This window comes from Pleurodeles waltl, chromosome 1_1, assembly GCF_031143425.1.
Source record: "Pleurodeles waltl isolate 20211129_DDA chromosome 1_1, aPleWal1.hap1.20221129, whole genome shotgun sequence".
Taxonomy (NCBI): Eukaryota; Metazoa; Chordata; class Amphibia; order Caudata; family Salamandridae; genus Pleurodeles; species Pleurodeles waltl.
The window spans coordinates 897,680,598-897,703,635 of NC_090436.1; the positions used below are offsets into that span (position 1 = coordinate 897,680,598).

The 23,038-nt window shown below is 44.1% G+C and overlaps 1 protein-coding gene and 2 long non-coding RNA genes across 3 annotated transcripts in view; 2 read left to right on the top strand and 1 right to left on the bottom strand.

Moving 5' to 3' along the window:
- The window catches only part of LOC138288572 (guanine nucleotide-binding protein subunit alpha-14), a 502,384-nt gene that overhangs the window by 226,518 nt on the left and 252,828 nt on the right, over nt 1–23,038 (top strand). The gene's annotated exons all lie outside the window — the stretch shown is intronic.
- On the bottom strand, nt 13,047–13,958 carry LOC138285168 (uncharacterized). The gene is made up of 3 exons (XR_011201535.1): nt 13,905–13,958; nt 13,245–13,307; nt 13,047–13,069 (listed from the first exon to the last, which is right to left on the bottom strand). It is a non-coding gene; the product is annotated as an uncharacterized lncRNA (long non-coding RNA).
- On the top strand, nt 18,714–19,626 carry LOC138285210 (uncharacterized). The gene is made up of 3 exons (XR_011201545.1): nt 18,714–18,767; nt 19,365–19,427; nt 19,603–19,626. It is a non-coding gene; the product is annotated as an uncharacterized lncRNA (long non-coding RNA).

The window sequence follows — 23,038 nt, forward strand, 5'->3', positions numbered from 1 at the left end:
AGAATGTACAAAGCGGCGCCAGCATGTGTGAGTCACTCTCATCTGGTGTGAAACCTGTTGGTAAGGACCAAGTGAGTCTGATAGCTAAGTGTACACATTGATTCTGCCTAACCGCGCTTGGACAGCGGGAAGTTCCGGGCAGTCATTCGAGGATAACCAGGCCATTGCACTTGTGCTGCCGCATAATACAATTCAGAATTGGGGGCTCCCAGTCCACCCTTCGTCATCGGTCTCTGGAGCTTGGACAGGGCTACCCTTCAGCGTCTGTCTTCCCAGATAAGTTCAAGAAGAAGGCCATCGAGCATCCGAAAGAAGGCTCATGGCACCACTGTAGGTATCGCCACAAAAAAGTAAAGCAATCTGGGGGGATTAGTATCTTGGATACCGCCACCTGCCCGACTGGAGACAGAGGCAACAACTGCCAGAATGGGAGAGCGCTAAATATTCTCGACACCGCTTGATCCAGATTACCCTCGCGAAGGTCTCTAGCTGTATGATAAATGTTCACTCCCAGGTACTTAAAGGTGTCATAGCTTCACTGAAGGTGTGTATCAGACACACCTCCCCTGTTTGAGGAAGAGAGTGGTGCTAGCGGGAACAGGCATGATTTGGGCAAGTTTACTCACAACCCAGAGGCTTCCCCAAAGGTCTGTAAAAGTTGCATGAGGTCAGGGAGTGTGGCCTTCATATCACAAAGATAAATGAGGGCAACATCTGTATACAAAGAAATGACATGATGATAGCCCAGTGCTGGGACTCCCCAAGCCCCAGCATGGTCACGTAAATAGCAGGCAAGGGGTTCCACTGCCAGAGCAAAGAGAAGCAGTGACAATGGGCACCCCTGATGTGTCCCCATTTGAACAGTAATGCTTTTTTATATCACCTGGCCTGTTTTTACTCTAGCCAGTGGTTCTGCGTACAATGTGTGAACCCATCACAGGTAATGAGGCCCAAATCCCATAGCTTTGAGGGTCGAAAAGATGAAGTCCCAACCTAAGGTGTCGGCTTTGTCAGTGTCTAGTGACACTGCCACCTGGTCAAAGACGTCCGGTGGCGTATTGTGGATTTGCCGCAATGGCTGTTGTATGTTGAGGAAAGTGCTACGGCCCTCTATAAAGCCCAATTGATCAGTGTGGATTAATTTATGCATTATTGGAAGCAGTCGGTTCACCAAGATCTTCCCTAGTATCTTGCATTAAAGATTCAATAATGAAAGGGGACAATATGACTTAACATCTGTGGGATCGCATCCTGGTTTAGGTAACGCCACTATTAAGGCCTCGCGTAGTGAGTCCGGTAGGCGACCCCGATCAAGTGACTCCTGGAATACTCCAGAAAGTCTCTGTGTAACGGCCAATTAAAAGGTAGCATAGTACTCAATCAGTAAGACATCCGTGCCCAGTGTTTTGCTACAAGCAATCTGGGAGATGACTACACGGATACCATCTATTTGAATGGGAACCTCACTATCGTCCCGTTGGTTGTTTGAGTGTCGGGGAGGAGACATCCCCGCTAAAAACTCCCACACACAATTCAGGTGTGGAACTACAGTTCTTGCACATAGCCCCCGATAGTAATCCCGGAATGCATCATTCATTGCTGCCTGGGACGTGGCCACTGTGTCATCTGCCAGGCAAATCGCCATAGCTGGACCACTATGGTGTTCCTCCTGGAGAAGCCAGGCAAGTAATGTACCGAGCGATCTCCATGGGCATGTTGCATAGCCATCCATGTATGGAAATCCTAGTGTCTCAAAGTGGATTCTACCTCATTATGATGCATGTGTTGCTGGTGAAGTCAAGAGAGCGACTCTAACTAGTTTTGCAATCTGTGTCTCCGTCTGTCTTAAATCACGTTCCACATTGGAGAGGTCCCATACCAACTGCCATCAAATACCCCAGGACGCCGTCATACAGTGGCCACAGATCACTACCTTGTGTGCATCCCATTCCGTAGGTTGGGAAGACGCGGATCCAGCATTGGCTTCAAAATACTTTTGAATACATCTTGACAATGCATCATGGAAAGGTGGGTCCAAAAGGGCCTTGGGTTGAAGTCACCAGGTAGGGATGGTGGGGCGTTGTTTGACCCAATTCAGAGTCGACACCAGTGGGCTATGGTCCGAGTACGTTTGTGCTAAATATTCCGACCGAATCATGAGGTTGGCCACTTTGGTCAGTACAGAAAAGGACATCAATCCAGGTGTGTAAGTCATGAACCGCTGAGTAGTACGAACACTCACGGTCATGCGGGTGACCAATGCGCCATACATCATGCAGATGCATATGTGTGCTCCACTGTTTAAAATGGCAGGAGGTACAGATACTTATGGCGGAGGATAAAGTGAGGTCAGAGCGATCTAGAGGGAGGTCAAAGACACAATTAAAATCCCCCCCCCCCATATTGCCAGCAGTAGTGGGTCTCAAAAGAGTACAGGAGTAAGAAGATCTAAGAAGCTTTCTTGATTAACATTGGGTGCATATATCGACACAAGGTTGAGAGAAGCGCCATCTAATAGGCCTTCTAATATAACATACCGTCCGTCTGTGTCTACTTTCTCGGTGGTCAGGGCAAAGGGTACTCCCGGAGCGAATCAAATAAGTACCCCCCGAGCATACGCAGATACAGTGGTACCATATGTTTGTCCCCGCCACCTGGCCGCGAGACAATCCAGCTCCAAAGCCGTGAGGTGTATCTCCTGAAGCATTGCTAGGTGTACATGTCTGCGTTTGAGGTATGAGTACACCCTATAGCATTTGGTGTGGGATGCAATGCTCCACACATTCCATGTCATAATGTGATATTGCGAAGCACGTTTTAGTGGTAATGTGTCAGTCATCCTGTCTGGGTTGTCACATATGGGAAAGGTCTAACCGCAAACCAATCCCCTCTCCCACCCCTTGCATCTCTCCCACCCTCGAAGTAGACCTCCCAGATCCCACATAGCAAAAGTGTCAGGTGCACAGAATAGCATTCCTGTATCCAGCAATACGTTCCAGAGCAATGCAAAACAATCAAACAAATAACACCCCAATGCAATAACATTCCCCCGGGGCAGTATCCTCATGACAGGCCACCCATTGAATATAAACTTCAGGACAACAACATGAGGAACAAAAGTGTGCAAAGGAACGTGTCCGAGTAGACATGGTATGAAGGCGTGACATGTCAATAGGGCTCAGGACTCCTCGCGTGGGCCCAAAGCTTAATAGGGAAGGTGCCAAATGATTGCTCCCATCTATCACTCCCGTGCCCATGTCACAAAAGCGTTTAAGCAGTGCAGCAGGAGTACCTCTGCATCTAAAAGGAGGAGGTCATATAAGGTTGTCTGCGGACCTGGGTGTAACATGGGGATCTCCAGTGCTGCAGGTCGAGGAGGTCTCTGATTCTCTGACTTCGGAGCCAATCACCCAGTGTATTTGATCGCAGGGTACTGAATGAGTTGGCTTGATGCATCGCTACCGCCTTAACCGCCCGGGCCTCTTCCACTACCACCTGGTTCCGGTCAGCCCACGCACATGGCATTCTCGGTCAGTGTCGTTTAGGTGTCGCCCATGTGTCTTCCCCTTCTTCGTTCCTGGTGTCGGGAGCGAGGCCCTTGGCATGTAGCCAGGTCCACACATCTTCCAGTATCTGGAAGATATGAGAGTTTTCACCATCTATGACTTTAAGTTTCGCCGGAAAGAGGAGAGCATATTTGATTTGGAGCTCACATAGCCGTTGTTTGACTTTCATGTAGGAGCCACATCTTCGCTTCACCTCCATAGTGAAGTTTGGGTAAGCGGAGATGATGGTGCTTTGTAAGTCTCACGGACCCTTTGTGAGAAACAAGTGGAGAACAAGGTCCCGGAAGTTTAGTAGTTGGGCAATAAATGGGTGCGGTGGCGTTACCGCTTTAGGGGGACGTCCCGGGACATGATGTGCTCTTTCCACTGAAAATAAAGGAGGTATCTTGTCCTTCAGCACCGTACTCATAAGCATTCTTCCAGGAATAATTTGGCACGAGAGGTCTGATCTCTCGGGGAAACCGATAAATCCAATATTGTTGTACCATGAGCACCTCTCCGTGTCTTCCGCCCTGTGAGGAGATCTCTTCTTGCATAGTCGAGATTTCAGATTGCAGCTCTTTTACAGTTGGCGACACGGTTTGTATCGCTGATTCCATCAAGCTGACCCTATCTACCAGTTTGCCGTGGTCCACTTGTAGAAGGTTCACATCCAAAGAAACTGAGTAACTTTTTGCCACGAGGGGTTTTGGTGTCAAGTATGGCATGTAGGATCTTCTCAAATGTTCGGAGTGTGTGTGGAGTGTAGATTCAAGATGGCAGAAGTTGTCCAGTTGTTGGAGCATCTCTTGGGGGGACGCATCCCCCGTCGCCACCACATCCACCACAGGTCTAATAGGACGCGTCTTCCCCATAGCGCCTCAGGATAGGGGAGTGATGGTGTCTTCGTAGCATGAACCTCAGAGTCATGGATATCAGATTCTGTTGCAGGGAGAGCCCACTCGCCCAGTAGGGGTTCCACCCAGCGCAGGGGCCCAGCACTAGACAGAGGTCCCCTGCCAACATGCCCATAGAGCAGCTCCATTGGTTATGTTACAGTTCTCTCCAGTTCTACGGGGTATGAGTGGAGAAACCCTTAACAGGCATGAGGGCATGAGTCAAGGAACCAGTTCTCTGGCTGCAAGCCACATCTCGGCAGCGAGATCAAGCCCGCCGCCTGTGCTGCACCACTCCGTGTTGTATCAAAAAGAATCCACCTCAGGAAGGGCCCCAGTGCCCCACTCAAGCAGGCTGTTCCAATATCTCAAAGGCAGGTGTATACCCCCATTTCACCGTGCCCTATCTCTGTTAATACTTGCGGTGTTGGAGGGCGCTCTTGATAGGGATTCTAACGCCCCCGCTAGGGGCTTCAATGTCTTACGGTAGGCAGTGCTCCTCTGCTAAGTCCCTGCAACCCCGCCTAACTCGCCTCTGCACTCCGCAATTGTCGTGGGGCCTCTCCGTCACTGCTGGCAGTTCCACGCCTCACGCTCAGTTTCGGCTGCGTTAGGGCACACTCAGCAGGATGCCCATCTCTCCATTCCTTCCACCAATTCTTCGATGAGCTGCCACAGGTGGGATCCCCTTTCATCCACTAGGTCCCTATGCTTTGTATTTGCCTATTCTGCCTCCAGGCACCGTCGGGCCCTCTCGGCGGCCTTGTCAGCGTCACCCTTGCTGTTGGGCGCTCCCACCATCCATCAGGGCCGCCATTGAGGATAGCTGTTGTGGCGACATGCCACACGCCCTCGAATGGTTGGGTCCCGCCACTCAGCGGCTCCTGCCTCCGACTCGGACAGTATCCCTCTCAGCAGCCTCAGCAGCGTGCTCTAGTCCTTCCTTGCTGTTGGGGCCTGGGAAAATGAGTCTCTGCTGTCAACGAGGGCAGCCGTCGCAGCGCCGCCCGTCACACCACAGTCCCTCAAGCCGCCAGACCCTGCTTCTGAGCGGCACGCCGGGACCCCTGCGCGCTGATTAGTCTTCGGCCGCAGGTCCCGCCTGCCCTTATTAACAGGATTATTGATGGGCCCAGCGTGGAGCTCCTTTAACAAGCGTCTGTTGCGGTTGCCATCTTGGCCATGCCCCCCAATTATTTTTAGGTGACGCCTAGAAACCTTCATCAGTCACAGCTTTCCAGGTGTTATCCTGGAAATGTTTCAGATTCCTCCTTTTCACAGGTGAAAATATACATGTGAAAGAAATAGAACAATTGCAGAGCCATGTGCTTTCATGTGCCTTTTTTCCCCACTTCTCTGGTAGGAGGACCAGGAGTGAGCATATAACCATTTCCCCCCCAAGCACCCTAAAATGTTTGCATGGGTTACTCTCTGTATTACTGTGATATTGAAATGTATTTCAGCGTTTGTATAGCGCTTACTACCCATATGTGTGGCGCTGAAGCACTCTCCTGTGTTGGGTGTGTGTGTGTGTGATTGTAAAGATGTTGTCATTATTTTAAAGTGTTTTCATGTTGTGCAAGATGACCATGAGGTGCAGTTAATGTGTAATGGGATGCAGTGCATATCTGTGTGGTGGATGATAAAGTGTGAGACAGAGACACAGTTTTATTTTTTCTGTATGCTGGGAGCATTGAATAGCTCTGCAGGTCCCTTTATTGTATTTCTTATGATATAGCTGGCTTTTGCACCGTGTTGTCAAGTCTGAAAATGTATGTATGGCCATGGTCCTGAGCAGGCATGGTTGGAGTGAGAGAGAAGTAGAGAGACCTATTGGGATGGGCACTGTTGTTATCATCCCACATCTGAGTGTCATTATTTTGAGATGTAAAGAGACGTTCAGTGTATAAATATTTGGGACCTGTAGTGGTGGACTACAATAAAGTCCTCCGAACTGTCCAGCAAATTGTGACAGATCTCTTTATTCCTTGCTTGTTCATTTGGTGAAGATTGTTTTTTGACTGTAGGGTACTGGTGATGGATATTCCTCGTAGCAAATATGTGTTAAGTGAACATAAGAGGTATAAGTTACAATTTCCTGCTGACCGCTACATATTATGGTCCTAGTATTGTAGGAACTAACTATTACAAATGCAAGTAGATAACTATATGATGTCACAGCCAACCATAGGTCAGCCCTTTGTAGCTTACCTGTATACCGAAATAAGTTTGGTGGTTCGGTTGTTTCCAATCTTTGGGTTGTAGCTGAGGATTGTGCTTGGGGTTGCAACTGTCTTTCTGGGCTCTGGTGCCTGTATTTGTGGTGGTGCTGTTGTCTAGGATATAGCCATGATTTTCAACTGTCTTCAGAAGTGTATGTGCTTGTGCGTGCTTCTAATGCTAGCTGGTAGCAAGTTCCAGAAAGCAGTATCTACTACAGATCTTTTAGGAAAAGGTGATGTGATAAGTGGTGCAAGCCTGGAGACCAGTGTTCTGTCTTGGTTGTATTGCTTGAAGTAAACTATTTGCTTGGAACACATGAGGATGAATGATTTCATCAGTTTTGGCAGAGGGTTAGCTAGGTGTTGAATAGTAAAGGAGCTGTGATGGGCCCCTGAGGAAGGCAATAGTGTTGTGAGTAGGTGGTGTGAAAGGTAGTAGGCAGACTATAGTCTGTCTGTGAGATGAGAAGCAATCCATTTTAGAGCATTTTACAGACTCCAACATAATTTATTATTTGTAGTAGTGTCTGGTAGTGGATAGTGTCAAATGCAACTGATAAATCCAGAAGTAACAAGGCAGCTACTACATTCTTGTCCACTGTAAGATTTTAATAATTCCAGATGGATATGATGATGGCTGACTCCCTGCCTCTGCCTCGTGTGAAGCCAAACTGTTGGTCTGACAGTAAGTTATTACATTCTGTTAAGTTAGAGAGTTGAGTGAACACTGCTTGCTCAAAAGTTTTCCTAAGAATGGTCCATTTGATATGGGCCTGTAGTTTGTTGGTTCAGATGGGTTAATGTTTTTCTTTTTGAGGCGAGGTCTAATTTATTAAGTTTTCAGCTCTGGTGGGAATGAACTTAGTTCCAGAGACTTGTTGAGTAGACATCTGGCTATCTCCGCTCTACAGTTTGAGCGAAGCATAACTTTAAAGACTTTCGGTGGTGTTGGGCCTGAAGGTGATCTTGATGGTCTGGCTGCAATGATAATATCAAGGAAACCTTTTTGTGACAGAGTATTGAAAGTATGCATTGATGATAATTATTGTTGCCTTTCTGTGATGTTTTGGTCGTGTCCTGTCCCAAGAAAGAAATTTATTCTTGCCTGGTACCTATCTCATACCATTTCCAGGAAAGGAAGGGGGTCAAAAAGGTTTTCGTGCTTAAGTGGGTATGTAAGTGGCTAGTCACAAAGTTCCAGAGCCTTTTGGCCATTGAATGTCTACTTCCCAGCCATGGAAGTCTGTTTACGAATAGTGAAACCTCCATGTGAGTAGGTTCATTCACAAATGTGAACCCACGGGCATATTTACGAAAGCCTTGTGTCATGTTTGCACCACGCAAAGTGGTAGATGCATGATGCACGGCTCCAAGTCAGATTTATGAAGCCACGCAAAGCCACTTTGCGTGGCTTTGAGTGGCTTCATAAATCTGGAGTAGCAAAATGCAGCGCAAGTCACTGTGTTGCTTTACTCTTACCTGGATAGTCGTTCCCTGGGCATTGCAGTGGGTGTTCCATGCCACTCTCATGGACTTTGAAGCATCCCCAGATTTACAAGACCTTGTAAACCCTGGGGATGCGCCAAAACCTTGTACCTCCCCAGAGGAGGTGCAACGTGGAAGAATCTCACTATTTCTCCTCTTATTTTCCTCTCTCTATGTGTGATGCATTCTGCAACACACATAGAAATAGGAAAAAGCCTCCCAAGATTATTTTTGTGCAGGAAGATGCCCCTTCCTACATAAAAACAAGCCTTCATGCAATGCAGTCACCTTTGCACCATGGTGCAAGGTGGCCTTCGTTGGTGCTAGGCTGCCAAAATGGCACCAGCGCAGGGGGAAAGATAGGAATGCACCATATTGGGTAGATACTGTGCATTCCTTTTCTTTTCACTTTGACGCAGAGCAGCGCATCAACGTCACTTGCTGCGCAGCCTGTGCCAAGAACTCATAAATATGCCCCACCACCCTGTTTTTTCTGACTTACAATTGTAAGTTGGTTTATGCTCATAAATAATCTTTGTATGTGCAATTCAAACTTTCCAGTGCAGATTGCTATGTGAAGGAGGGCCGCTAATATGGCGGTCTCTACTTGCCACAACAGAGCCTAAAGGTTCCCGGAAATACTATCCCCATCAAGCAAGAAAGCCAAGTATTCCATGGCCTTGTAGGGATTGTAGTATGTTAGGCAACACCACTTCTGACACTGTTCATTTACTTATCTGTTTTTGTAAAATGCAGACTTGACCCGTGCAACGGAGGACAGGTTCTCATTACAGCTGGTCTGGTGTTGGCGCTCGGGTAGGACTTGCCAGTTATGCAACTTTTGTCACATCCAGTAACTACAGAATGCAATAAAGTTTGTCTACTTCTAAATTTCGGCCAGTTGAACTCACTGGAATTTGACTGGGGAAAAATGCCCTATTGTTGGAACATTCGGATTTTGAAACGTTACCATCGCAGGTTACATGTCATTTCCATTTATTGTGGATGGGGACAGATTTGTAATAGGGGCTCTTTATTGCACCCAATAAAGAGTGTTGGGTTTTCATTAGTTGCAGTAAATGTCACATCATTCACCAGGCCACTCACGAAAAGAGCTTTTGCGATTATAAATGAACAGAACGGATAATTAGTTCCTATTTTAGTGTGGTCGTAGTTTAGGCATACTTAACTCTTTCAAACTACTTTGCAGCCTGTCTCCACTTGTAGGAATCATATTATAACAAACCACTTCTCTCCCCGCTAATAAGACTAGTGTTGTCAATATGGAGTAATGAATACCACTTTAACATCTGACGAGAGAAACTTACAGCTGAGGTAAAACTAGAGAAATTAACCAATTTCAATATACTGGGTTAAATGAGGTGGCAATTAGCATGCAGAGCTACCAGTTCTCGACGTTGTGCTGAGTCCATTTATATGTGGCATACAGGAAATAGTAGGTAAAGCAAGCTTGTAAGCAAGAGAGCGGGAGGTCTCTTACAGTAGGATCACCCCATATGACATGGAAAAAATCCAAGACCTACTCACTAGAGTGGTCAACTGATGGCAGTTTAGGATCAGATCCCATCAAGTGAGGAGAAATGTAATTCAGTGTGTGGAAAACCTAAGTTGCAGTACCTAAAGCAAAGTGAAGTCTGAAAGGCCACCAACCAGAGGAGGAACGACCGTATAACTTTTTGTCATCGCTTTGAGGTGATTCAAGACTGTGGGAACAGACAAAGGGAGAGTTGTGATGCACATAGCAGCGTTATCAGCAGTCAAATGAGGTTCTGTTTCGTCTCCACTTACGACTAGTAAGGCCTGATCTCAAACTTTCTTTGGAAAGGATAAATAGAGATGACGAAAACTTGTGATGGGATGCAAAATATCTGTGAACTATACTAAGCACAGTTGGGAACAGTTTGACCTAATAAGCGAAGGTAATGCTCAAGAGAACGAAAGCTCAAATCGTACCTCCTTATTAGTCTGCAAAATGAACGTTAGATTGACGAGGTGAGTAAAAGGTTAAATAATATTCTCTAGAAAAAGGCCTCCGCTGCTATGAAGGAAATAAGTTGTGTCCGTCTCAATATGGGCCTAGCTCTGCGCCACTTAAAGTGACTCATGGTTTCTAAAATTTATTGCGGTTTTACCTATTAGGAATGGCAGTACATTCAAGGATATTTTGATGGTGCAAAAAACCTAAACTATGTGCGTATAAAATGTTAACAAAAAGGCACAGGTGTTTTTTAGCCCTGTGAAGTAACACAACAGTTGTATCAGTTTAGATCAATATTGACTTGACATGTCTAGGATGCCTGGCAGCCATTGAGGGAGGGTGCTTAGTGCTAGATCCCGGCCACTAGTCTCAACCATATTCCGCAGGTTATACCTGTTCTGACCTGACATGGAAAAGAAGATTGTGGAAGAGTCCTACGGAGAGAAAAGTGGAAATGGAATGGAGCCAAGCCTGTTGCTGTCATTGTGTTCTCTGTAAGTGCATAGTCTACAGTGTATGCCTACTGCCTTCTCCTCCACTGTTTTTTAGTGTTTAGACTAGGAGACTTGGATCATCATGCAGCCAAGTGGCAGCCTCCTCACCATACTCTCTTGAATCCGAGTAAGAGTGCAGCCTCCAGCACTGCAGCTGGTTATTACAATTTGCTCTGGAATCTAATGATGTTTCAGCATCTACTATACCACCATAATGAAAACTATAATGTGGCCTTGTACACAGAACTGAAACTATGCCATGTTACTGGTACACGAGGAAGGCCTGATTCACACAAAAGGCATACATCTACACTTTTTCATGGTTTCTCTGAATCCGAATGAGGATTCCATGCTATCTTCCATTTGCAAAGATTTCCATGCTGTACTGGTTAATCTTTGACTGGTGTGATGTGTTCTACAGTGGATCTTCCACATGGTGATCATTCCACTCAAATTTACCTCATTGAGATATGAAAAAGCAAATTTGAACTTTAATTTAGCTCCTCAGCAAAAGGACGTTTCCACATGGAACACCATGAAACATAATACAGTACCTTTCCTTTTTCATCATGGAAATATACTTAATTGTTTGGAAACGACCTGCAAAATGTTTGAGTTCTTACAAATATTCAAGCTTTAGGGTGATCACTAACATTTTGATGAACAACCACTGAGGCAAGGTTCCATTGCATTCTGGCTCTTCATAGGAGATATATGTCCAATAAATAATTTGCAAAACTGGCGGGTTTTAGTAGGAGTATACTCGATCTGTGGGCTGTAATGTCCTCTGATCCTGATTCTGTGAATTAAGATCTGGTCATTTCCACATACAGGTGATTTACTTGCACAGATAGGGCCTGATTACGACTTTGGCGGATGGGATACTGCGTCCCAAACGTGACGGATATCCCACCCGCCGTATTACAAGTTCCATTATATCCTATGGAACTTGTAAAACGTTGGGCATGATATCCGTCACATTTGTGATGGAGTATCCCATCCGCCAAGGTCGTAATCAAGCCCATAGTGTCTCTTCTGAACCAATAGAGCATGCCACTTAAAAATTCCACATTTACTCTAAGGTGCTTTGCAGAAAGCCCACAGTGCCACAAGGCTGTACTGTAACAGGACAGCGTAACGTGTGGGTAATTTTAACCAGTTCAAGCAAAACAATCTTCTAGCAAGCTGAATATCATGGGTATAGGAACATCTGGTTTTTGTGACCTTTTATAGGAACCGAACTATGTTGTTAATTGTTTTGCATTAGTGTGTGTACCCTTTCCCTATATTTTTCATGATTGTATTGGGTGTGTTTTAGGATGATTACAGAATGTTTTCAGTCTCTCATAATTTGTATGCCCAGTCTATACATTTTCATAGATTCATGTTGGCTTGGAAACCAGTCCAATTGCTGTGACATTCAACATTTTGATTTGATAAGCATGAAATTTTTAGAAAACAAAAAAGTAATTTTGACAACCAGCCAAATCTAACCATACTTTTACAATTAGTTTGTTTTGACCTGTATGAAATGTCTTTCTTATTGATGCCCTTTCAGAAACATTTCTGACATGTCTAACATTAAATTGAGAAATTATTCATAACTCCTCAATATACTTATGCGTGAAACAAAATATTTATCGGGTCCATGGTGAGAGCCTGGAATTTTGATGAAACCTGCTTATGCAAATTTCGTGAAACAGTTTTTTTTCCTTTGCAAAAACGATTATTGAGAAATACCACTGTAATTAACTTTTGCACGAGAAAAACACTAAAAAAATCTTTTATCATGACGATTTCTAGAAATGTGTTTGCCAGAAGAAGTTGGAAGGAGAGGAAAAAGAGAAAGAGTCCTGTTAATCAGGAGCAATGGTCCTCACACACCGTATTCGGTGTCATGCTTCATCATCGGACAGCTCCTCGTCAGACCGGCGCTGCAATGTCTGACGGGCACCCCCCGAGGGGGGGCTCTTTGCCGGAGATCTTTTTGAATATACTCGATGATGCCGCGGAGCCAAATATGGGTCCGAGAGAGGAGAAAATGTACAGAAAGAGAATAATAAAATTGGCTCAGATCCCTCACCTAATAATTTATTATTTGCTGTTGGGAAGTGGTCAAGATTAAAAAGAAATCAAGGGAGTGAAACTAGAGGCAATGCTTGAACACTCACACAAGATCAATCAAAGTAATTAAGGTGGACGGAGAAGGTCCAACTCTCCTTAATATGTGGTCGACATGTTTCGCGTCGTTATTGGTCCAACAGGATCCCGTGACGCTTCTTCAGGACCTAATTAATCATAGATTTTCTCCACAAGAAAAAACAAAAACAAAATACTTCTACTTCTGTTGACTAACGCTCACAGTCAGAACGTCATCAGTCGCTTGACAGGACTAAAACGGACTGGGTTTCCTTTCCTATCAGTCGCCCTAAGTATGGGAAACAAAAAGGGGCTAAAATTAGCTCAGTATATCATCGCTTCACCAATATTCAAGGGCGACGAGTGTAGGTTAATGCGGAAAAAGGGGAGTGACAAACTAGTGCAACACTCAGTGATCAAGTGGATGTAGGCACACCATGCTGGTAACATATAAAGTGGCTTACCATCTCAATTAGAGAATAGGCTTCATGGGATATCGCTGGCCCATCACCCGGTACACAGTAAATCTGGTGGTAAGAGAACATATGCCAAAACAGGGGGGGCATCGTATTGGAGTAATACAGTCATCATACAAGTCTGAGGCACAAATGGCTGAGGATGAGCCGATCAAATTGAGGAAATGAGGGATTGACAGTAAAAGTGGAATTCAAAAATTGTATTTATATATGACTCACTTCAAATCTTATACACATACATCATAGAAGCAACAAGAGAGAAAACAATCATCAATTCTGTAGAAATGTTCATAAGTATCCCTAATATCACGTATAGGGTAGGGCATGTCGCCAGTTTTATTCAGTGAAGAAATACTTCATTATAAAACAACATAAGAGACGTTCCTAAAAGGTCAAAGGTAGAGTGGCACATGAGGGGGATAAAGATGAGAGGGTATATCGTGACCCAGAAGTAATCATACCCTTATGTAACACACCGTAGTCAGTTCAAGAAGAAACAAAGAATTGGGCTGAAGGAGTGCAGTCTGTTAATCCACGGCCGTATCATTAAATGCAGGACATGAGGTCCCCCGATCTGAATGCATCGTAGCGTTCAAAAAGGTGCCGTGGTAAAGTTTCTATAAAGGAAGTGGGGAGATGGACACTTACTTGCGAGGTCACCGGTTTATGCAGCAGCACCTACCCGGGGGTCGCGTTCCCGAACATATGCGGAAACGGAAGGCTGCCGGCATAAATAGTATGCGCGCAGAGCGCGCGTCCATCAATTAGATGATCAGTTGCCAAGTAACGTCCTCGTCAGTGACGAGCCTCTAAGGAAATCAAAAAGGGACTCAAAAAACAGGACGCGATGGGAGCACTCTGTATGTGGCAGCCATCTTAAAGTGGTATATGGATTATAGAGAAGCCGGAAATAGCTCAGTTCCAACTGTCAGGAGATTCCAAAATCCTATTGTAGATAAGATTAGTCTTACTGATGTCATTTGTCCAGGAAGGTTAGTTCTAATCTCTTCTAGTAGGAGTAAAAAGAGGATGACCAACAAACAGGACCTTCTGAGAGTGGTTGTAAGAAGGGCAAAAAAATATATATATAAAATGAATAAAAAACCAAGCTGCTACCTATTTGGAGAGGTGGAACCAGGGGATGTCATCGTTTAGTCCCTGTTGGTGAGTATGGAGTCTATATACCCAGCGTTGTTCAAGCTCAAATAACGGGCGGGTGCCTGGTGAGTCGCAAGTCTGTAATACCTCCCATCGCATGTCGTCTGGTGTGTGGTTAAGTTCAATAAAATGTATACTAAGTTTGGTAGTAATACGTCCACACCGGATGTTACTACGGTGTTCATTTATCCTAATCTTTACAGGTCGTGTGGTCATCCCCACGTATCTAAGATTACAGGGACAGCTGATAAGGTAAACACAATTGCGGGTGTTACAGTTAGTATGTCTCATCAGATGCCATGTTAAAAATGGCTCTAACTGTAAGATGTCTGTGTGTTTGGTGAGTGAGCAGACATTGCAATTCCCACATGGAAAGTGACCTTTAACTGGGGGAGATCCCATAGAGATTTCTGTCTGTTTGGGGTGGTGGTGGGTCTGGGTCGGGTGTGTACCAGCCTGTCTTTTATGTTTGCGGTCCTCTTAAACGCAAACACAGGCTTGGGAATATTTTCACCACCACTGCAGAGGACTGGCCATCTCTTATTGATTATCTTCTTCACTGTGTTAGAAAGTGGTGTAAATGTTGATACACAGGTAAGCTTGTTGTCCGTAGATTTAGGGGTAAGCTGTAGTAGTGAGTCCCTATTACTATACTTAGCTCGTTTGTAAGCTGTTTTAATGACTCTATCCGGGTAATGGCGGTCGTGTAGTTTAACCTGTAATTCAGAGGCTTGGGTATTAAATAGTCGTACATCACTACAGTTCCGTCTAAGGCGTAAAAACTGTCCAAAGGGTACATTTTCTCTTAGTGCTTTGGGATGGTGACTCTCGTATAGTAATAAGCTGTTCCGATCAGTGGTTTTTTGAAAGGTGCGGGTTTTCAATCGACCTTCCTCTATGCTGATTAACAAATCTAGGAAGGGGATCTCTTTAGTAGATACAGAGGAAGTGAAGTTAAGGAAGGGGTCTAGACTATTTACCCAAGTCGAGAATGCATCTACTACGTCAATAGGGCCATGCCAAATGACAAGGATGTCGTCTATATAGCGACGCCACAATTTGATATTGGCGGAAAAGGGATTGGACTCAGGTAGGATAAAACGTTTCTCAAAGTCGTACATGTACAAACATGCTAAGCTCGGGGCAAAAGTGCTGCCCATCGAGGTTCCGCGGATTTGGTGGAAAAGTTTATCCTCAAACTGGAAAAAATTACGAGTCATAGCCAAACTAGCACAGTGCATGATAAAATGAACAGGTGTTGTGAATTCTGAACTGGTAGATAAAAGAAACGACTCAACTACCTCCAGTGTGGCCACTTGTGGGATGTTTGTATATAGAGCCTCAACATCAAGTGTGATCAAGGCATCGACACGCACTGTGGAATTTATGGTTTCAATCAGATTAAGAACGTCTGTAGTGTCTCTCAGGTAAGTGGTTGATTGTTGTACAAGAGGTCGTAGGAAATGGTCACAGAATATCGAAAGTGGTTCAAGGATGGACCCAATCCCTGAGACTATAGGGCGTCCTGGTGGAGGAGAAATGCCCTTGTGAATTTTTGGGAGGCAGTAAAAATAAGGGATACGGGGGTCCTCTGTATCCAAAAATTCTGCTTCCTTTTGGGATATCCAAGTGTTGTTAACAGCTTCCTCTATCATCCCACGTATCTCGGTTTGCAAACATCCCGTAGGATCCCGATCAATATGAGCATAGTAGGTAGAATCGCCAAGAAGGCGAAGGCATTCCTGTCTGTAATCTTTAGTATTCATCACAACAATGGCGCCTCCTTTGTCAGCTGGTTTGATAGTAATATTGGAATCAGCTGCTAGAGCTTGGAGTGCCTCATTCTCGATCCTGGACAGGTTAGTAAATCTATGTTGTGGTTGTAGGTTTTCGACATCGGAGGTGACCGCTTTCTCGAAAGCCTGAACCTCGCAAGGCATGGAGGAAAGTGGAGGTATGAATTGGGAAGGCTTTTTGAGGCCAGAGTCCAGTGGAGAATCGACAGTAGGTCTGTCTTTAAAGAAAAATTGGAGGCGTATTTTCCTAAAGAACCGGGACAGTTCGCATTGTAAACGAAAAGAATCGTCCTTTGGAGTGGGGACATACCCCAGTCCTTTATTCAATACCTTGGTTTCATTAGGGGAGAGGAGCCTAGAGGACAAATTAACCACTAGGTCGTCGTTGAGGGAGTCTTGCCCTGGCTCCTCGTGACCCTCTGTGGTTCCTCCTGAGACCAGTGGACTCGTCTTCCTCTCCCTCGTCTTCTGCCTCTTCCTCGGCCTAAAAAAGGCATAAAAGGTGGCATTGGACGGGGTTGATAAAAAGGGAAGGGTTGTTGCCATGTCATCGGGTGACCAGGATGATATTGTGGATAATTGAAATAAGGTTTGGGTCTGTCATCATCCGTGCTCCATCCATCAGAGGATGAGCTATGGCTATATTTACGAGGTTTCCTACCAGAAGTGGAGGAGTCATCTGATGAAACGGAAGGAGTCTCCATCGTGTAATCATCTCTAATGTATGGGTAGATCTTCTCTCTATTAAACCTGTTGATATCTTTTTGTAACTTGGTGATCTTCTGTTGAGTCAAGAACTCTTTGGTTTCGTTAAGGTCAGTGTTGATTTCTGCTAATCGGCTCTTAAATGCTGCTATAGAGATTGTGGTTTTGAGTGTATTCTCTATGAAGGTGATCTGAATCGCTATAGACTCAGCTAGTCGTCTAGATGTATTGATAATGAGGACCAGCCAGTCCCGGGTGCATTTCCATGCTATCTGAGCCCAGTCCTTCCTAAAGGCAAGGTCTTGTAGGAAGATCCTGGGCATGTTCGATACCAATAGTCCATTTGGAGCTATATTAGCTCTCAAGTATTCGGTCATAATAGTCCCATGAAGGACTGTTTTGACCAGGTCACGTTTGAGTGAAGACAGTTTATCCCATTCTTCTTTGGTGGGACCAGAAGGTCCTGCACCATCCTTAACCAAAATAGAGGGAGTCTGCAAGATAGCAGACACGATATCGTCGTCAAAGCTGAGACCTTGAAAATTATCCATGTTGATGATCTCAGAGAAATTATCAAATAAACAACCCCACAGCGAACCCGCTGTACTAAATACTTTGAAAAAAGAGGGGGGTAAGAGAGGAGGATTGGTCGGTCCAGTGTACGTCCTCCCAACACAGTACTAATATGATAAGGTACACTGTTCCGAAATTGGAAGGAGAGGAAAAAGAGAAAGAGTCCTGTTAATCAGGAGCAATGGTCCTCACACACCGTATTCGGTGTCATGCTTCATCATCGGACAGCTCCTCGTCAGACCGGCGCTGCAATGTCTGACGGGCACCCCCCGAGGGGGGGCTCTTTGCCGGAGATCTTTTTGAATATACTCGATGATGCCGCGGAGCCAAATATGGGTCCGAGAGAGGAGAAAATGTACAGAAAGAGAATAATAAAATTGGCTCAGATCCCTCACCTAATAGTTTATTATTTGCTGTTGGGAAGTGGTCAAGATTAAAAAGAAATCAAGGGAGTGAAACTAGAGGCAATGCTTGAACACTCGCACAAGATCAATCAAAGTAATTAAGGAGGACAGGAGTAATTACCTGTCCCTGTAATCTTAGATACGTGGGGATGACCACACGACCTGTAAAGATTAGGATAAATGAACACCGTAGTAACATCCGGTGTGGACGTATTACTACCAAACTTAGTATACATTTTATTGAACTTAACCACACACCAGACGACATGCGATGGGTGGTATTACAGACTTGCGACTCACCAGGCACCCGCCCGTTATTTGAGCTTGAACAACGCTGGGTATATAGACTCCATACTCACCAACAGGGACTAAACGATGACATCCCCTGGTTCCACCTCTCCAAATAGGTAGCAGCTTGGTTTTTTATTCATTTTATATATATTTTTTTTTGCCCTTCTTACAACCACTCTCAGAAGGTCCTGTTTGTTGGTCATCCTCTTTTTACTCCTACTAGAAGAGATTAGAACTAACCTTCCTGGACAAATGACATCAGTAAGACTAATCTTATCTACAATAGGATTTTGGAATCTCCTGACAGTTGGAACTGAGCTATTTCCGGCTTCTCTATAATCCATATACCACTTTAAGATGGCTGCCACATACAGAGTGCTCCCATCGCGTCCTGTTTTTTGAGTCCCTTTTTGATTTCCTTAGAGGCTCGTCACTGACGAGGACGTTACTTGGCAACTGATCATCTAATTGATGGACGCGCGCTCTGCGCGCATACTATTTATGCCGTCAGCCTTCCGTTTCCGCATATGTTCGGGAACGCGACCCCCGGGTAGGTGCTGCTGCATAAACCGGTGACCTCGCAAGTAAGTGTCCATCTCCCCACTTCCTTTATAGAAACTTTACCACTGCACCTTTTTGAACGCTACGATGCATTCAGGTCGGGGGACCTCATGTCCTGCATTTAATGATACGGCCGTGGATTAACAGACTGCACTCCTTCAGCCCAATTCTTTGTTTCTTCTTGAACTGACTACGGTGTGTTACATAAGGGTATGATTACTTCTGGGTCACGATATACCCTCTCATCTTTATCCCCCTCATGTGCCACTTTACCTTTGACCTTTTAGGAACGTCTCTTATGTTGTTTTATAATGAAGTATTTCTTCACTGAATAAAACTGGCTACATGCCCTACCCTATACGTGATATTAGGGATACTTATGAACATTTCTACAGAATTGATGATTGTTTTCTCTCTTGTTGCTTCTATGATGTATGTGTATAAGATTTGAAGTGAGTCATATATAAATACAATTTTTGAATTCCACTTTTACTGTCAATCCCTCATTTCCTCAATTTGATCGGCTCATCCTCAGCCATTTGTGCCTCGGACTTGTATGATGACTGTATTACTCCAATACGATGCCCCCCCTGTTTTGGCATATGTTCTCTTACCACCAGATTTACTGTGTACCGGGTGATGGGCCAGCGATATCCCATGAAGCCTATTCTCTAATTGAGATGGTAAGCCACTTTATATGTTACCAGCATGGTGTGCCTACATCCACTTGATCACTGAGTGTTGCACTAGTTTGTCACTCCCCTTTTTCCGCATTAACCTACACTCGTCGCCCTTGAATATTGGTGAAGCGATGATATACTGAGCTAATTTTAGCCCCTTTTTGTTTCCCATACTTAGGGCGACTGATAGGAAAGGAAACCCAGTCCGTTTTAGTCCTGTCAAGCGACTGATGACGTTCTGACTGTGAGCGTTAGTCAACAGAAGTAGAAGTATTTTGTTTTTGTTTTTTCTTGTGGAGAAAATCTATGATTAATTAGGTCCTGAAGAAGCGTCACGGGATCCTGTTGGACCAATAACGACGCGAAACATGTCGACCACATATTAAGGAGAGTTGGACCTTCTCCGTCCTCCTTAATTACTTTGATTGATCTTGTGTGAGTGTTCAAGCATTGCCTCTAGTTTCACTCCCTTGATTTCTTTTTAATCTTGACCACTTCCCAACAGCAAATAATAAACTATTAGGTGAGGGATCTGAGCCAATTTTATTATTCTCTTTCTGTACATTTTCTCCTCTCTCTGACCCATATTTGGCTCCGCGGCATCATCGAGTATATTCAAAAAGATCTCTGGCAAAGAGCCCCCCCTCGGGGGGGTGCCCGTCAGACATTGCAGCGCCGGTCTGACGAGGAGCTGTCCGATGATGAAGCATGACACTGAATACGGTGTGTGAGGACCATTGCTCCTGATTAACAGGACTCTTTCTCTTTTTCCTCTCCTTCCAATTTCGGAACAGTGTACCTTATCATATTAGTACTGTGTTGGGAGGACGTACACTGGACCGACCAATCCTCCTCTCTTACCCCCCTCTTTTTTCGAAATGCCAGAAGAAGCCTTTAATCAACGTTGTACGAACTTCATAATTTAGAGTGTCAAGTTTGTCTGCTTTAATTTTTGATTGGTAATGCATATAAATATTTTATATGATTTAAATGTTGCCAGAACCCTGAGATGACAATATTGTACCACAGTACACGCTACTCATTATGGCATTGCTATATATGTTTATTTTGGGGCAGTTAGCTTGGAAAAAGTTTTTTTCAAGTGCAGATATTACAGGGTACACTTTTAATCAGAATGCTTAAGTTTGGTTCACCTTTAATTATTAAAATGTTCATAAAATGGAAATGGTGAGGGCCAGTGGAATTATGTGATTCTGTAACTCCATCATTTAGACTAATTGTGGATTTACTGCCTTTGTTACATAATTTACTACATAATTTGCAGATAGCTGGAAAACTATATTTTCTGTACAAAAACAGATGAAAATAATGCTGCAAGAGAAGGTGCTCCATAATTTGTTTTTTTTATCACATAATTTAGATTACTTTATCACCTAATTTGATCATCCATGCCACAGGAACCTAGTTGCCCTGACAATGGTAAAGCTCTGCAGAGTGGTTTGGGAGCTGCCATTATGATGATCATACCCATATTTCACAGAGAACTGTGCAATTGTTTTCGTATTTCATAGTTCCTTGTGAAATAAGAGTTTTCATACCACTGCATTTGGTGCTGCCAAACAAGTATTATTCTGAATGAAACCTTTCCAAAAATGTACACCCATCTTGGCTCCTTTCTATAGTATTTTGACCCAATCCATCAAGAGGGGGCCATGAAAAACGGGGTTTCCAAAATGTTGATTTCCCCCGTTAATTCTCATAGAAACTTTGTTCTCTGATACTGAAAAAAAGCTGAAAGGAATTACACCAAATTTGCCTGAAAGTGAGAACTTTATTCAAAGCTTTTTGTGGCTTGGGTATAAACCTGTTCAGCCTTTTCAAGAATTTTGCATTTAAAAGAAGTGCTCGGGTTGGGCTTGAAAGGATTAAAAAAAATAGATGTATCTGGATGTTTGGTTGTGCGGGAGTCTCACAGTACCAGAAATTAAAAAATAAATACAGCCTTCTGATTGGCCAATTGAGTTTTTCTTCCACTCTGCCATTGCAGCACCATGGGACCAACCTAGTCCTTCAGTTCCAAGTGATCTGATTGGCTGGCTGCAACTCATAAGATAATGTTACAGCTGCTGTTAGAGGACTCGGGGACCCAGTCTCCTTGTCCTGAAAAATAAAAAAGAAAAAAAAAAGGCGTGAAGGGGTGGTCTGTCCTCAGCAGAGACACTATGACATTGGCTGCAGACACTGGCTCAGGTTGCTGGGCCTGAGAAGTTTGGGCATATGCTTCATTTTGAATATGATCAAGAACCCCAGATGTTCACTGATAAAGCCATGGAAATGGCAATATAGTTTGCATTGGTAATAAGATCCTCGCTTCTGTAAACAGAAAAAAAAATGGTATGGACCAAAAACAAAGATTAAAGTGATGTTATAGTTCGGGTGTTTAAATAAGATAAAGATTAACATTTGAAAACCAGAAAAACTCTGAAATTCACCTGTTATTGTTTAGTGAGCTAACTATAGATTGTGCCCCCATCACACATTGCTTATGACCTCGTATATTATATCAGCCCTGACATGTTAATGACATCATTTAAGACATTACTCCTGACATCTCAGCTTTGGTTCTTGTATTTTGAAAATGTGGTGCCATTAAGATGCCTCCTTTCATTTTGTTTATTTTTGATGCTACTCGGGTTTGTGGTTCCTCTGCAATTCCTGCCATACACGCAGTACTACTGGAGTGCAAGGTTTATTTATTTATTTTTTTGAACTGCTGCTTTCTTCATATGTAGAGAGTAGACTTCCTTTCAGAGTTGCACAAAACCAGAATTGAATACTGTAAAGCCTATAACTTTAAAAGTTGTATTTGTTATGAACATGAATTGTAACATCCTTTAAAAGTAGGAGGTATCTAACGTCAACTAAAATCCACAGATGTAGTGTCACATTTCAGGTTTTCCTCCTTTTAACCTTTCTGGTATGTGTAGTAGTCAAAAACCGAGCCGCAAATCCAGTGCTTGCCAAATCCACCTATGCCTATTTCTTTTGAACGGCAGAGCAACCGCGGCTTTTGTGGCCCTTTCAGTGCTTTGTTTGGTTCTTGGGCTTGTTTTATTTTATATTAAAGTAGTCCTTAACTGTCCTGCACAGATCATTCCATCCCTTGTCGTGGGAGAGCTACGCAGCAAGGAAGATTGGCAATGTTTTTGCTGTATTTTTCGTTTTTGGTAATCTAAAACTTGTTGCTTCTTTGCAATTGTTGTGAGACATGAACCAGTAGAGAAAACATGCACAGGAATATGGAGAGCAGGAAAATGAACAACTGCAAGATGTTCACACTGAGGGTTCAAAATCACCAACAGAATCTACTGTCTGAAATGTTTTTCTCTGTTTCACTGTGATAAAAAAAATGGCATTCCAAGTATGTGCTGTGTACTTTGTGCAACATGAAGCTAAGCAGGGTTAACTGAGGAAACTGCAGCTTTGGAACATCTTCACCGCGCAAGGCCTTAATACATCAATGCCTTAATGGCTCAATGCTGAGAAGAGAGAGAGGAATACTGAAACGGCGAATACATCTTCAGTGATGCAACATGCCAGCCCTCCATTATAGGGGTTGCCTGAAAATATCCTAATAGAGAAACAAAAGTAGG